Source organism: Brassica napus, chromosome C3 (assembly GCF_020379485.1).
Source record: "Brassica napus cultivar Da-Ae chromosome C3, Da-Ae, whole genome shotgun sequence".
Classification (NCBI taxonomy): domain Eukaryota; kingdom Viridiplantae; phylum Streptophyta; class Magnoliopsida; order Brassicales; family Brassicaceae; genus Brassica; species Brassica napus.
Window position 1 is genome coordinate 71,626,209 of NC_063446.1, and position 15,866 is coordinate 71,642,074.

The following is a 15,866-nucleotide window of genomic DNA, read 5'->3' on the forward strand; positions in this document are numbered from 1 at the left end:
TAATTAATATTAAATGACATTTTTTTTTCAAAATAACACATGAAAAATAAAATTCTTAAAATCAAATTATTTAAAAACAAAATATTTTAAAATTTATATAAACTATAATATATCACTTATATATAATTCTTTAAATATATGTATATATATGCATATAACAGAGCAAATTGGATATCCGTTCCTATAATATAGATATTTGTGATTTGCATTTTTTTTAAGGATATTGCATTTTTGTATTTGATTTGCTTCATAGAGTAACAAATATCCGGATTTTCGGTTCGAATCAAAACGGATAATGAATCGAATCAAAATTTATGCATAATTTGTCCAGCTCTATTCGTAAAAATAAAAATAAGAACTAAAGTGAAGAACTATATCATGTGAGTTTTATATAAAATAACGTGAAGTACATAGTGTGAACATATTTATGTAGAGTTTGGCTGACAACATCTACACATGTGACATGTGTTCATTTTAGTGTGAACACATTTATTACAATGCTTCTACACGTGTGTGTTCAGTTTAGTGTGAACGCATTTATTACAATGCTTCTCCTTTAATATATAAGAGCAAGTCCAATGGGAATCCGTAGCAAAATATCCTTAGCAAAAAAGTATTATAATAATATGTGGGGCCCATAAAATTTAAGAGTTTGTGTCAAATTAATCCTTAGTTAAGGATCAGGCTTGTTACTATGCACGAGTCCCACCGCCACGTGGAATTCCGCGATTGGCTCCATCCTTTTTTTTAGCTAAAAAAAAAATAAAAAAAAAAAAAAATTTAAAAACCTTACCTCGGTTATCAAGCCAAGAGTAACAGCGTTGCGGATGGTCTTAAGGGATATCAACTTTCTTCGCTCATTTTAGGTTGAAAAGAGTTTTCTTAAGCCATGATAAAAAGAGTGTTTCAAAAAAAAAAAAAAAAGCCATGATAAAAAGAAAATTAAAGATGTGGTATTTATTTTATAGACTTATAGTAGAGTGTGTTAGGTGCACCATTTTCCCAATAGAGTTAAAGAAGGCAAAGCCTACTCTACCAAGCAGTTTGGCTGAAAATTTAGAATTCTTCAGGGTGAAAATAGTGTTCTTTACCGTGACATGAAAGAAGTAACCACAACCCCATAATTAATCCAGCGCACATCATTCAGTCTGTAGAACAACTAGTTGGCAACATAATTTCATAGTTGTGAGGGATGGGAGGCTTGGTTTGCATCAAGATGATAGTCAAAATTTTAAATTATGTGTCTTAGAATATCTTTCAAAACATAGCTACAAGCCTACAACCATTACAAAAGTTTTTTTTTTAATTTGAATTAATCCTACATCTACAAAAAATTTAAAAGAAATAAGCATATTCAAGTAATGTGTTGCTTTTTTTTTTTAACACATCAAGTAATGTGTCGCTTAAATTTAAACGCTATTTGGTGAATAAAAGAATAATTCAGCTTGAATTTTGCCCCACACAAAAACAGTTATCAGTATCATGATAAAGACAGTAGCTTGAATTTTCTCAAAACGCAAGGGAAGTATGAGACAAATACAGCTTAAATGTTGCTCTACAACAAAAACAGTTAAAAATCATGACAATGATTGTAGCTTGAAGTTTCTCAAAACTCAAGGGAAGCATGAGAATAATACAGCTTGAGAAATGCTCTACCCAAATTTTTTTATCAATATCATGACAAAGATATTATCATTATCATGACAAAGACATTAGCTTGACAAGTGCTCTACCCAAAAACGGTATCCAATAAAAAAACTGTTATGATTGATTGCAAACATCTTTTTATTTATTTACACATATATATATATATATATATATATATATATATATATATATATATACATATATTATTTGAAATCGCAATTATGCTCTTATTCATCATACAAACCAAACACACAGAAAATGACATTATTAAACACACGAGCAGTAGTAGTAGTTCGTAACTCTCTTGTCTCACAAGTCGCAAACGAGACCCTCCCCATGATGCACCAAACTCACCAACACGAGCGGTCTTATGCAGAGTTAACGCCATAGAAATAGATGTCCTCATAACGACCATTGGTTGGAGCCTTCCCTCCATACATCAACAGCCCCTTTTTCCCATCGATGGACGCAGTCGTGGATGCGATCCATCCACGAGGGCTGTGACCTTCCTCAAGTTTCTCCCACAACAAAGTCTCAGTGTCCAACACAAAAGCCCCACCGGTCAATGACCCCGGACCCAAATGAGCCTTTGGGTCCATCTCAATCTCCCCTCCAGATATTATTATATATTTCCCTACAACTGCCAGCGCAAAGACACTTCTCGCCCACGGCTTTTCTCCCCGTGTTTCCACTTTAGTCCACTTACTTTCAACTGGATCAAAGCAATGGACATCTTCTACTTCTTCCCCAATAAACCCATACACAACCCAAATCTTTCCTTTCACAACGGCGAGTCCCGCTCCACCTCTAGCTTTGCAAGACTCTCCTGGATTCGGAAATTCAATCCACTTCTGATCAATGATGTTGTAAGCATGAAGTGTGTTGACACGTTCCTTAATACTCACTCCACCGAATACGTAAACGTTTTGTCATCAGCAGCCATCGAGTGGAAGCTACGCGGTGCAGGTCCTTTATTAACGTGAGTTATGAGTTTCCAGCTCCTTTTAACCGTGTCATAAGAGTAGAAGCCGTTGTAATTACGGAAGCCGTCGCGGCCACCAAAGACATAGAGTGTAGTGCCGATGGCTACCATTCTAACGCCTAAGCATGGGAGCTCCGGAACGTCACCGTTTGGATCAGCGATCGACCATCTGTGATTTTTTAAATCGAAAAAGTAGAGGTGTCGATCAATGTGAAAATTTGGCTTTAACTCTCCTCCGAAAGCGAACATTTTGTTTCCAACCATAGCTATATCGTGAGAGCATCTTGGTCCAGGAGTCCTGCCTTTTTGCTCCACCTAATAATAAGAGTCACCGCATGTTTCTTTTATTAGTATGGTACTATGGTGTGTTCACGAGATGTATTACTACGCATTAGGTCTAGCAATATAATAATTGAACCAAGCTGTATCCGAAAATTATGAACCAAAATGTATCCGAAAATTTAGAACCAAAGTCGAATTGAAATTGTTCCTTCTTAAAGTAACTAAGCTATAAGAGAATTATATATGATTCATTTTCAAAATATTAATTCTTTTTATATCTTTTGGAATAGAAGAAAATATATATTAATTTTTTTAAATTCAAAATTGAATGTAAATAAATGAATTATGAAATCTCCCGACCAAAAACTAAATTTCCCGACCAATCCATACTACGTACGTACCTTGATCCACTTGCCATGCAACATCGTCCGAGGAGAAACTGAAATATAAGTTCCGATAGAATGTAGAACGTCGCTTGAACTACCATGAAAACCAGTGATTTTGCCACCTTCGAGCAAGGACAATTTGGTACGATCATTTACAATAACAGGGGTCTTTCCAAACGGCTGAGAGTTTATGCCCTTCAGAGTCTTGAATGCAAGATGCGTTATAGTTTCTGTCTTCGAGCCATCGAGTTTTTCGTAGTAAGCTTTCACAGATGTGATGCCATCGTCTTGACCAACCTCGAATATCTCGGTTCCTCGAGATGTCCTTTGTCCGTGCTCATGTGTTATTCTTCTGCCGTCTTTTTCGTATTCGAACTTGATATATGATATATGGGAATTTCCTTGACCAACAGAAACTTTTCTTACATGATCAAAAGAACCATCGTCGAATGTTTCTTCACCCTTTCCTCCTACAGCTTCCATTTTGATGAGAGAAGATGAAGAAGAGGTTGTAGCTTGAGCAAAATGTGCACCGATGGCATCAATAGCATAACCACCACGTCCATGGAATCCAACAAGCTTTCCTTCATTTTCGCCTTTGAACTCGAATTCTGTTCCCATCATCTCCCCGAACAATGGAGAAGTAAAGCCTTTAGAAGTTGTAAAGTAGAGTGATTTAACAAGCGTTGTATCGTAGTTGAAAATATGCTTGTAGCTTCCACCAACAGCTGTGATATATTCATTCGGATAATCCACAAAAAACTGCATTTCATTTTAATTAGAAACAGTTAATTAATAGCGAACCAGTTTAATATTAACAAATTAAAAAGTGACAATCTCTTAAATAGTAAAAAAGAAAAGCAAATAAAAAATCACAAAGTAGCATTTATTAAAAAGTTAAAAGACGAAACTATCTTTAACAAATAGGAGTAATACATTTAATACAAATAAATATTTAAAATATTTATCTTAAAAATTATTTTTAAAGAAAATAAAGTTTATAATCCTTCTTTTCAAATTCTTTAATTATATATCATAAACTCTAAATTCTAATTCCTAAATATCTAAATTCTTTTCATTCATGTTCACGAGCGCGCAATCAGATTTCAGATTTTTTAGCTAATACTGCTAGATCTTTCCATAGAGAGTTACATTTTATTGGTTATCCAGACCACATCAAGTTTCAATAATAGAATGGTTTTTTGACGTCAAAAATATAAAAAAAAACCCATAAGATCTAAATTCTAAATCGTGAAACTTTAATCCTAAAATATATGTATTTTATTGCATTTAGTTTAATACTCTTTTAAAAACAAAAATTCTTATATATGTATTATTTTTGAACAACTTATTTTAGTACTAATTTAGAGTTTATCTAATTAAACACATATGATGATTATATATTTTGACCTGTTTTAGTTCTCCGCGCTTCGTCCCGTGTTCACGGATTTCGACTTTTCCTTTCTTTTCGTATTCGATCTTGATAAAAGTTATACTGTATTCATCTGCTCCAATGGTTATTTTTTTCACACCGTCCAAAATACCATCGTCGAATGTATTTCCCTTGTTACCACCAAGCGGTCCCATCTTTGAGGTAGCGGAAGATGGAGTAGGAGCTGGGGTAGGAGCTGGATAAGGGCCAAAGTGTGCACCAAGAGCATCAATAACATCACCAGACCGACCAGAAAACCCGATAAGCTTGAATTTTTTTTCCTCAAACACAAATTTTCTGCCAACCACATTGCCAAAAGCAGGGGAGGTTCTTCCTTTTGATGTTTTAAACCTAAGCGATGTAAGGTAGCCATCGATGGTTCCCTCCACTATCGTAATATGTTCATTAGGATGATCCACCACAAACTGCAGCCAAAATGTTTAAAACCAAAATGTTTAAAAAATAAAAATAAATTTCATCAAACATACAACTACACAGTTGCACATATATTTATGTCAACAACTAATACCTCCTGTGGAACCTCTTGCCTCTTCCCATGAGCATGTGGCACCATTCTTTGGCCTTTTGCATACTCAAACCTGAGAAAACTTATAAACCTTCCACCTAGTCCAACGAGTATTCTTCTAACACCATCGAAAGCGCCATCATCCCAAGCACTACCTCCATTCCCACCTTCGCGGTTAAAGTGCTTAAGAGGAGAGTTCACAGCGAAGAAGTGAGGTCCAATGGCATCAAGAGCTTGACCAGAACGTCCATGGAAACCTAGAAGCCTTCCACCATTTTTACCCTCCAGCATGAATTCTCTCCCAGCTGGATGTCCAAATGATGTCGTATAGCCGAGTATCGGAGAGGTCCTTCCACCGGAGGTTTTGAAGATTAACGATCTAATAAGCACGGTTCCATATCTCGGAACGTGTTCGTACCTTCCACCAACGGATGTGATATATTCACTCGGATAATCCACCGTGAACTGTATTTTATTTTCCATTAGAAACAACAAATGTACAAGGCAATAAAGGTTTGATAAGAACATATTGAAGAATAACAAAGCAAGGATCTATTACCTCTTGAAGTCCCCCGCGAATCGTTCCATGTTCACGGGTTTCAAAATTTCCGTCACTATTTTCGTACTCAATCTTCATATAAGAAACACAGTCCCAGTCTTTTCCGACAATTATTTTCCCCACGCCATCGAAAACACCATCGTCAAATGGGATGCCCATGTTGCCACCCATCGCTCCCACTCTTTCAGACATTGTGCCCATCTTGTAACGAAAACCTGAATAAAATGAATTTCTTCTTTCAAAAACACAATAACAAACATTGTTCCTGTCGAAACTTTCTCAGGTTCCATCGTTGGTAATAATTTTACAAGACAATGGCTATATGTCTTTATTAGTCTTTGACATGATTGTACATGCATACTTCTTTAGTCTTAGTCAGAGCACGTCCACTAAAAAATTCTTAATGTTGTGTATCTCACAAAAACTTAAAAAACTAGTATATTTAAATGAATTAAAGATTTTAAATGTTAAAGCATTTTTTATAAGAATCTCAACATTTAAAAACCTCAATAATAAATTAGTATAACTATTATTTTTTTCGTTATCGTGATATACTCAATTAAGAACTTTTCCAATGAAACTGCTCTTACATACTTGAAAACAGGAAAACTATGAGGAACTTCTACTAACATATATAATGAAACACACATATATATATAGAGAGAGACCTGCCTCTAGAGTGATATGGGATTATAAAAGCTGGAAAACTGTGAGTCTGTGACGAACTTCTGCTAACATAGAGAGAGAGACATATATATATAGAGAGAGAGACCTGACTCTTGAGGGACGTGTTAGTCCTAGGTTAAGAGGTGTGATGAGTGATATGGGATTATGTGTATCCAAATACTTTTTTTGGTCATTTTCAGACGTTACACATCCTCGACCACACATCTCAGATATTTTCTTTTAATCACGGTTTGCTTTTTAATATTTATTTTTCTTCGTTATCATCTACGGCTGTTTTTTCATATGAAAATTTTCTAATTTAAGATTGAAAAAACTGCTTTTATTGTCCTTCAAATTCATAATTTCTTTAAGTATGGTATTTAGAAAGATTATTCTTTGCATTCAGTAACCATCATAACAATTTTATTACTTTAAATCGGATTAATTGAAGTTTATAATTATTAACAATTACATGTAGAAATTTAACTGTAAAATTTATGATGTAGGTGATTTTTCTGTAGCTGTAAATTTATTGATGTAGAATTTTTGGTAAACACTTTTGTTGTAACTAATTATATTGATCGTAACTGTAATGTTTTGTCGTAGATATATTAAAATCAATTAACATTGGAGATATGTGATGTATATACAAAATAATTATTTTATATCAATTCAATACTTTATATGAATAAGTAAAATATAAATTATCAAAATTTACTATTATTTAATGTAATATATATATATGAAATTTATGTTATTTAAATTTTTTATATTTTATAAAATTGTTCAAAATTAAATAAAAGTATGTAAATTTTAAATTTTTTAATAAAATTAATATCTAAATAGTAAAAAAATTAATATGTAATTATCTAATTTATTTGGTATTATACATGATTTATCATTTTACATATGTTACAGTTTAAATAATAAAGATCCAGATTTTTGGATAATTTACATAAGAACATTTTTTTGCTATAGATAAAATAAAGTTAAATCATTATTGACAAATATAATGGTTTTGATGTAGGATTTAAACTTTAAAAGCTAAACTAGATTTTATGATAAAATTCTCATTAATAATGTTTCAACTGTTTTGTTAGTTTAAAAGGATTTTTTTTATTTAAACATTTTGTATTTGAATCAGCCGCTTTTATAGAAGACCCGAATCATTGGTTATGTAAGTTAAATTTACATGAACCTTAAGATCTTTAAACATCTAGGTTAATCACATAATAAAATTATATGAATGTTTATAGAGTTACCTGGATTCATTTTGCCTGAGAATCTTCCTGGATGGATTGAATCCTGAATGGAAAATGAACATCTTAATCTCTTCTTAGAAACTCTTAGGTTTCTCTTGCCTCACCTATGACGTTAGTTGTTGCTTTTAGGATATTTTTATGATGGTCTAAAGATATGTATTTATAGGTGGAGAGAGGACCTAATTCCTCTTTAGGGTTTCGTTTAGATTAATCTCAACCGTCCATCAAGATAGAGATAAATTAGGAATTACTCTTTTATTTCCAATTTCATTGGTCACGAAATATATTAAGAAATAGCAATATTTCAATAGAAAACGGATAACTATAAGACCATATAATAGGGAAATAAAATATTCCTTACAGGTTGAACTGCTAAACCATGTGATCTGATGTATACTGGTGTTTGGGTTTTAAGAACTACTGATAATCCGATAAAACTAGCAAAAAACCGCTAAAACCGAAAGTTAACCGATTAAACCGACGAAGGATCGATATGTAATCCCATTTGATTTAATATATTGATATAAAATATAATTTTATTTTATTTATTTTACTAAATAATGATATATCAGTTATTGAAATGTATATAATTCATAATATAATATGTAGTAATAAAATTAATTTTAATATCTATGTTTTAATAATATAAGTTTATAGAAATAGATTTGTACAATTTGTTAAGATTGGATTTAAAAATTACATTTATTTAAAAATAATTAGGATAATAATTCAAGATCAATTTTTTTCTCAATGGGTATTATTAAACTTCTAAACAGAAAATAAAAAAAAAAGTTCAATATTAAATAAATGGACATCATTAAAGGGTATGCAAAATATTTTGGTGGATGAGAATAATAAGAGGATATATAATTACGGAGATATTTTGGTAAAATATTTTAATACACAAAATGAAAAGTTAATAAGAATAATAAGGGATATATTACTACCCAAATTATGTTGCATTAATGATTCAATATTTTTTAGGCAATCTTAATATTTTTAGACACCATTAATGGGGTGAAAAAAAGTTTCAAAAAACGTTTATTGAGAATATTTCTTTGATTAGTTTAAATAAATAATATTAGAATTAAAAATTAAATAGTTGTGGCATGACTTTGTAAATAACTTAAAATATTATGGCATAATTCTATGAGGAATTTTACTTTAATAGTATAGATTAGACAACATTAATATTTTTTAGTCAACATTAATGGGTGTGAAAAAAAGTTTCCAAAAACGTTTATTGGAAATATTTCTTTGATTAATTTAAATAAATAATTTTAAAATTAAAAATTAAATAGTAGTGACATGACTTTGTAAATAACTCAAAAATTAGGACATATTCATATGAATGATTATGTTTTAATAGTATAGATATAAATAATAATTGGTAAAATTTTATGATTTAAAAATAAATAAACTAAAAAAATCAGATAAAGTTTAACTAATCATCCTCACTATTTATTGTTTGTAGTGCTTCTAAAAGTGCGGATAACTGTATGCATAAGTACATAATTGACCGAACTTGAGACTGACGTAAAGAATAGGGTGTATGTTGCATACTTGCATGTAATACAGGTTGATCATGCAAGACAGCAAAATAATGTTTCTTGTTTTATTTTGTGTCCGTTAGTCGATGTCACATTTTTTCTTTATTTAAACTCACGTTAAGATACAAAGATGACCGGTTGGGTTATCACTTCCTTAAGCGGCATCAACGATCTTGAACTGTATTTTCTTATTTTGGGATTGACAATCTACCACTAATATTCCCAAATAATTTCTTAATTAGAACTGGTTGAATTTATGTTTATCATTTTGTGTAAGACTTTGATTAAAATCATTGTATCCATTTAATTTATAATGAAAAACAAAACCTATTCAAATGTGAAGTTTGCAACAGAGAGAGCAATATGATAAATGTAGTTTCCTCACGGTAGACTAGTTTGTAGTTTTCTATGATAATTTAAATTTCTGTAGATTTCGGTCAGTTACAAAAACAACCTCGCTTTTACGATGACGTTTCGGTAAGTCTACTCAATTTTTTTTTTGTTACAAAAAAAAATTTAGATATGCAAAACTCCGACATCGTTCGTGTACCTCGAACGGAGAACCAACGGACGGATAGCTTACATGGATGCTATCGTCGTTTACATGGATGCGGAGTTACCGTTTTGATTTACACAGTCAATATGAATCCGTGAATGTCTTGTTGTCAAAAAAAAATAAAAAAATTCTAGAAGCTTTTTCAGTCACGCAAAATAGATCTGGAAAATTCATATATCATACACAGATCTGATGAGAGTTCGTGTTTATCTTCTCCAAACATCAAGATATCCACTCGTTTTTTACCAAGATTCATCAAAATTGAGTAACTTCAATAAAATAGTAATCTTGAATCCAAAATTTTGACTTTTAGGATGAAATTAGAGAGGAATTCAAGATAAATGAGTTTAATGTGTAAGAAAGGAGATAAAAGATGCATAAATTGATTTGTAGTGCATTTAGATTTTGGTTGTTACTTGTTAGTGGGTGGATGGTGATATCGAAGAAAATGATATTTCCATGAATAAGTGACGAAGATAAGTATTTTTGATTAAAATTAATACATTTGAAAAATAAAATAAAATAAATAATGATATTTTCCTGTAGGGTGAACGTGACAAAAAGTCAAAAAATAGTTTTATGTTTAACCACGAATTTTGGGTCAGTTAAAAAGAAACATTTCTTTAAAACCACAACTAAAAATAAGAATTTTCACCAGTAAAATCTATCAAATAAAATTTACATATATTATATAAATAATTTATAGTCAAAATAAATGAACTGAGATACAATCTTTTATATATTTGAATTATCTTTAATATTTGTTTTAAGTTTAAGTTTCATTTAAAAAAAATTAAAATGTGGAAAAAACTTCATTGGAAGCCAAAATTTGAAATAATGTCAATATCAACTTTTCGTTTCTACAGAAAACTACATTTGAGAATAAAAAAATATATATCATTTTAGATAATTGGTAAAAGTTGGAAACAGATCATAAAATTACCTTTAAATTTCTTCAGGTATATTTAGGATAATATCATTTTGTTTTTAAAAATATGTAATTCAAATAACTTTTCTTCAAAAAAATTTCTCATTTTCTCTCATTTTCATTACTAATCATCCAAAATTTATACATATATCTTACTAAATTTCCAATAGACTTTTAGTTTTATTTTTAAATTCCACCAAAATCACCCAAACGTCTTCATAATCCACCTAAAGGCCACCAATTCTAAGAAAAACAAAAATCTAATAAACCCCATATAGGATTTAGTTTTCTACATTTAATTTTTTAAATTTCGTGAAAATCTTGATCACACATATGCACAAAAATATATATTCCAGAAGATATCAAGCAGTTTGCTGAAAAATAATCTAGAAAGTATGGAAAATGTTAAAGAGTGAAATGCTATTACCTTCAACAGTTTTAGAATCAAATTTTCTGAAAATGGTGTTCAACATGAAAGAAGTAAGCATATTCAAGTACGGTGTCATTTGCTTAATACCCTAATTAAGTCTTTTAAACAAGTACAAATCTATGTGTGGAAAGTAAAGTAAGAAATAAGAAGCTAAGTGTTTTAGAAAATAACGAGTAGGAAGCTTTGGATCAACTCATACCAGGGGGAACAAAGAATATGAGATTCAGATTATAAGCACATCTTCACATTAGCCTAAATCTAATAATAGCAGAAAAAGAGAGATGACACATTTGGTTTACAAAACTAGATTTTCATCAGCATGTAACATGAAATTTTTACCAAACCCTAAAACCAGAATTAAATTTCATTTCTGTGAAAGATTTCTTTTGGTTAAAGTTTTGATGAAAAGTTATTCCACAATAAATGAATACTAGAGTTGACAAAAAAAGAAAGAATAGTAGATTTTGATTCAGGCGCGGATATTCTTTGTCGATTACTTTTATTAATTTTGCAAAAAGCTATTTGTTTTTATTAGATCGAATATCAAATGAAACTTTAAATGATTATATTGATTTGTAAAATTACCAAATGTTAAGTATATGAACTTATTACGTTTAAGTTATTGCAAGGTAAAATAATAAAAAGTAAAGAAACCACTTACTATACGTTCCTTAACGTGAACTCAATTTTTTTTCTTTGCCAGAGCATTGAACTGTCTTAAGATCACTCAAGTCCATGACCTATCCAATAACATCTAAATAACCAAAAAATCTTAAGTGTATATGCAAGTTTATGTAAAAAGAAAAGCTGACGTGGGAAATTTAAGAAAACAAAAATCATTAATAAAGAAGCACATTTTTTTTTCCCTTTTTTTGTTGGAGTTAGCTTGAAAGAAACTTAAGATGCAAGTTATTTCCATTCCTAGTTAGATTGTGATCTTATAAAGATAAGGATCATAATATTTATACGTTTTACAATTAGTAATAGGATTTGTTTTGTGGTTATAAAAGCAATGTCAAGTGTAGACGTATGCTATGAGCTTTTGGATTGATTTTGATATTGTGATTGAGAACTTGATTGATTGAATAAGAGAAAGACTTCTTATTGATATCGATTGTGTGATTCTATATTTGGTATCAGAGACAGGCAAAGCAACTTGAAAATCGTATTCAACAAACATGGGAGACGACAAAGACGAAATCGCCATGCACAAAGATACAAAACCTACTTCCATCAAATTCCCAATGCTAACATCTTCAAACTACACTGTCTCGTCTATGCGGATGAAGATTGCGCTCAAAGTCAGTGAAGTATGAGAAACAATCGACCCAAGATCCAAAGATGAGAAGAAGAACAATATGGCTATTGCGTTGTTGTTTCAGTCCATACAGGAGGCTTTAGTTTTACAGGTTGGCGACATAGAAACATCAAAAGCGGTTTGGGATGCGATAAAGGCAAGGCACATTGGAGCAGAAAGAGTCAAGGAAGCTAGGTTACAAACCCTAATGGCAGAATTTGATAGACTCAAGATGAAAGACGGTGATACAATTGATACTTTTGTCGGTAAACTTTCGGAGATCTCCTCAAAGTCTGCATCGCTAGGCGAGATGATTGAAGAACCTAAACTGGTAAAGAAGTTCCTAAAAGCTTGCCAAGGAAGAAATATATTCATATGGTTGCATCTCTTGAGCAAGTCTTGGACCTTAATACCACCAGTTTCGAAGATATAGTTGAACGATTGAAAGCGTATGAAGAGAGAGTCACTGAAGACGAAGAAGAAGACTCTCATGATGATCAAGGGAAACTTATGTATGCTGATACAAATCAAGAAAATTATGGAGGACGAGGCCAAGGGCGAGGCGGTCGTTCAAACTGGCGAGGACGAGGACGTGGCCGCTCCGGATCTTCATTCCAGAGTCAGAGAGAAGCCTATAGACAACGACTAAGCGGAGATACTTCGTACATCACATGCTTCAAGTGTGATAAGCTAGGCCATTACGCCTCCGACTGTCCAGACAAAGCACGTAAGCTCCAGGAGACGGTCGAGAAGAAGGATGAAGAGACTCAGGAAGCCGATGAATTGATGGTTCACGAAATAGTCTATCTCAACGAGAATAAGGTTAACCCTGCGGTCTTTGAAGCTGACTTAGATACAGAGAATGTATGGTATCTTGACAATGGTGCTAGTAACCATATGTGTGGAAATCGATCTTTCTTCTCCACACTTGATGAAACCATTACCGGTAAGGTAAGATTTGGAGACAATTCAAGAATCAACATAAGAGGAAAAGGATCGATTCATTTCATCTTCGAAGGAGGAGATAAGAAGATTTGAGTAATGTTTACAATATACCGGGACTGAGAAGTAACATCGTTAGCTTGGGGCAAGCTACTGAAGTTGGATGCGAGGTTCGTATGAAAGATGATACATTAACGCTATTTGATAGAAACGGAGGAGTGATGGTTCGTACTAAGAGAACTCAAAACCGGCTTTACAAGGTTTGTTTGGTCGTCGATCGCATGCAATGTCTGCAAATTGAATCTATAACAGAGTCATCCCTCTGGCATGCTCGGCTTGGTCATGTAAACATCAATACACTGAAGCTAATGGTGAATAAGAATCTTGTTATCGGCATACCTAACGTGGAGATCAAGAAGGAAACTTGTGTGTCCTGTTTACTTGGTAAGCAAGCTAGGAAACCCTACCTTCAAGCAACAACCTTTAGAGCCTCTAGTCCACTTGAAGTGGTTCACGGAGATCTTTGTGGCCCGATCTCACCACCAACACCGGCTAAAAGGAGATATATATATTTGTACTCATAGACGATTACACTCGATATATGTGGACAATACTTCTAAAGGAAAAGAGCGAGGCGTTTGAAAAATTTAAACAATTCAAACTACTTGCCGAGCAAGAAACACAAAGCAAGGTTAAGATGTTTCGAACAGATAGAGGAGGCGAATTTGTATCCAATGAATTTCAAGATTACTGCGACAAGAATGGAATCCAACGAAAGTTAATAGCTCCTTACTCGCCGCAACAGAATGGTGTGGTAGAACGACGTAACCGTACGCTTTAGAGATGACAAGGAGTGTAATGAAACATATGCACATACCTAATCTACTATGGGGAGAGGCGGTAAGACACTCCACCTACTTGATCAACCGCCTTGCCACTAGATCGTTGGATGAGAGAACCCCTTACGAGATGTTGCGATCAAGAAAGCCAAGCCTCAGTCACTTAAGGATCTTCGGGTGTGTTTGTTACGCAAGAACAGAAACACCAGGGAGAAAGAAACTTGATGACAGAGCAAGAGTTCCTGTCCACATGGGTACCGAACCAGGATCAAAGGCTTATCGACTACTCAATCCAGTGACCAATCGAGTAGTAGTAAGCCGTGATGTCGTATTTAGTGAAGAAAAAGAATGGAGTTGGATCGATACAGAGGAAACAGAGCACACTAAGTTGGGAGAGTTTATTGTTAACGTGAGACAAGGAGGCAATATCCCCGAGGAACAAGAGGCCACACCAGAAGAAGACACCATTGATGACGATGAAGAATATGTCGAATTTGAAGACGAAGAAGAAGATGGTGCAGAGCCGTTGTGACGGTCACAACGTACAAGGTCCAAACCTTCTTATCTCGATGACTACATTCTATTGGCTGAGATTGAAAGTGAACGGCTATTGATGGTAATAAACGAGGAACCATGGGACTATAGTGAGGCCAAGAAGCTGAAAGTTTGGGTAGATGCTTGCAAATATGAAATCTTTTCTATGGAAAAGAATAACACATGGGATCTCGTTGAACTACCATCTGGTATAAAGCCTATTGGTCTTAAATGGGTGTTTAAAATAAAACGCAATGCCGATGGAAGTATCAGCAAGTTTAAAGCACGGTTAGTAGCAAAGGGATACGTCCAAAGGCAAGAGATTGATTATGATGAAGTCTTTGCACCGGTGGCTCGAGTTGAAATGATTCGTTTGATTATTGCACTAGCTGCTTCTAATGGGTGGGAGATCCACCATCTTGATGTTAAAACAGCATTCCTCCATGGAGAGCTGAAAGAAGAAGTTTATATAGTGCAGCCAGATGGTTTTGTAGTTAAAGGTCAAGAGGATAAAGTTTATAAACTCAAGAAGGCTCTTTACGATTTGCGCCAAGCTCCGAGGGCGTGGAACTTGAAGCTGAACCAAATCCTGCGTGGTTTAAACTTCCATCGATGCTCAAAAGAACCCTCATTGTACCACAAGAAGGAACATGACAAGCTTCTCATCATAGCTGTGTATGTTGATGACCTACTTGTTACTGGTTCATCGCTTCAATTAATACAAGAGTTCAAGAAGGAGATGGCAAACAAGTTTGCGATGAGTGATCTTGGCAAGTTAACTTACTACTTGGGAATAGAAGTTCATCAAAGAGATGATGGCATTGTTCTGAAACAGGATAGGTATGCACACAAGATCCTTGAGGAAACCGAAATGGGATCGTGCAATGCAACACATGTTCCAATGGAGATGAATGCTAAATTCTCTAAGTCACTAGATGAGAGGAGTGTCGATCCAAGAGTGTACCGGCAAAGCATTGGTTGCCTTAGATATCTACTTCATACACGCCCTGACTTTCATTCAGTGTCGGGGTGCTAAGTAGATATATGC

General features: G+C 33.3%; 1 pseudogene across 1 annotated transcript; it reads right to left on the bottom strand.

Annotated features, from left to right (window-relative positions):
* Positions 1–1,856: 1,856 nt before the first annotated feature.
* On the bottom strand, positions 1,857–6,590 carry LOC125575288 (annotated as a pseudogene). Its single transcript, XR_007320536.1, has 6 exons — positions 6,487–6,590; positions 5,815–6,029; positions 5,259–5,720; positions 4,708–5,154; positions 3,313–4,059; positions 1,857–2,944 (listed from the first exon to the last, which is right to left on the bottom strand). The product of XR_007320536.1 is annotated as a myrosinase-binding protein 2-like (transcript).
* Positions 6,591–15,866: the final 9,276 nt, after the last annotated feature.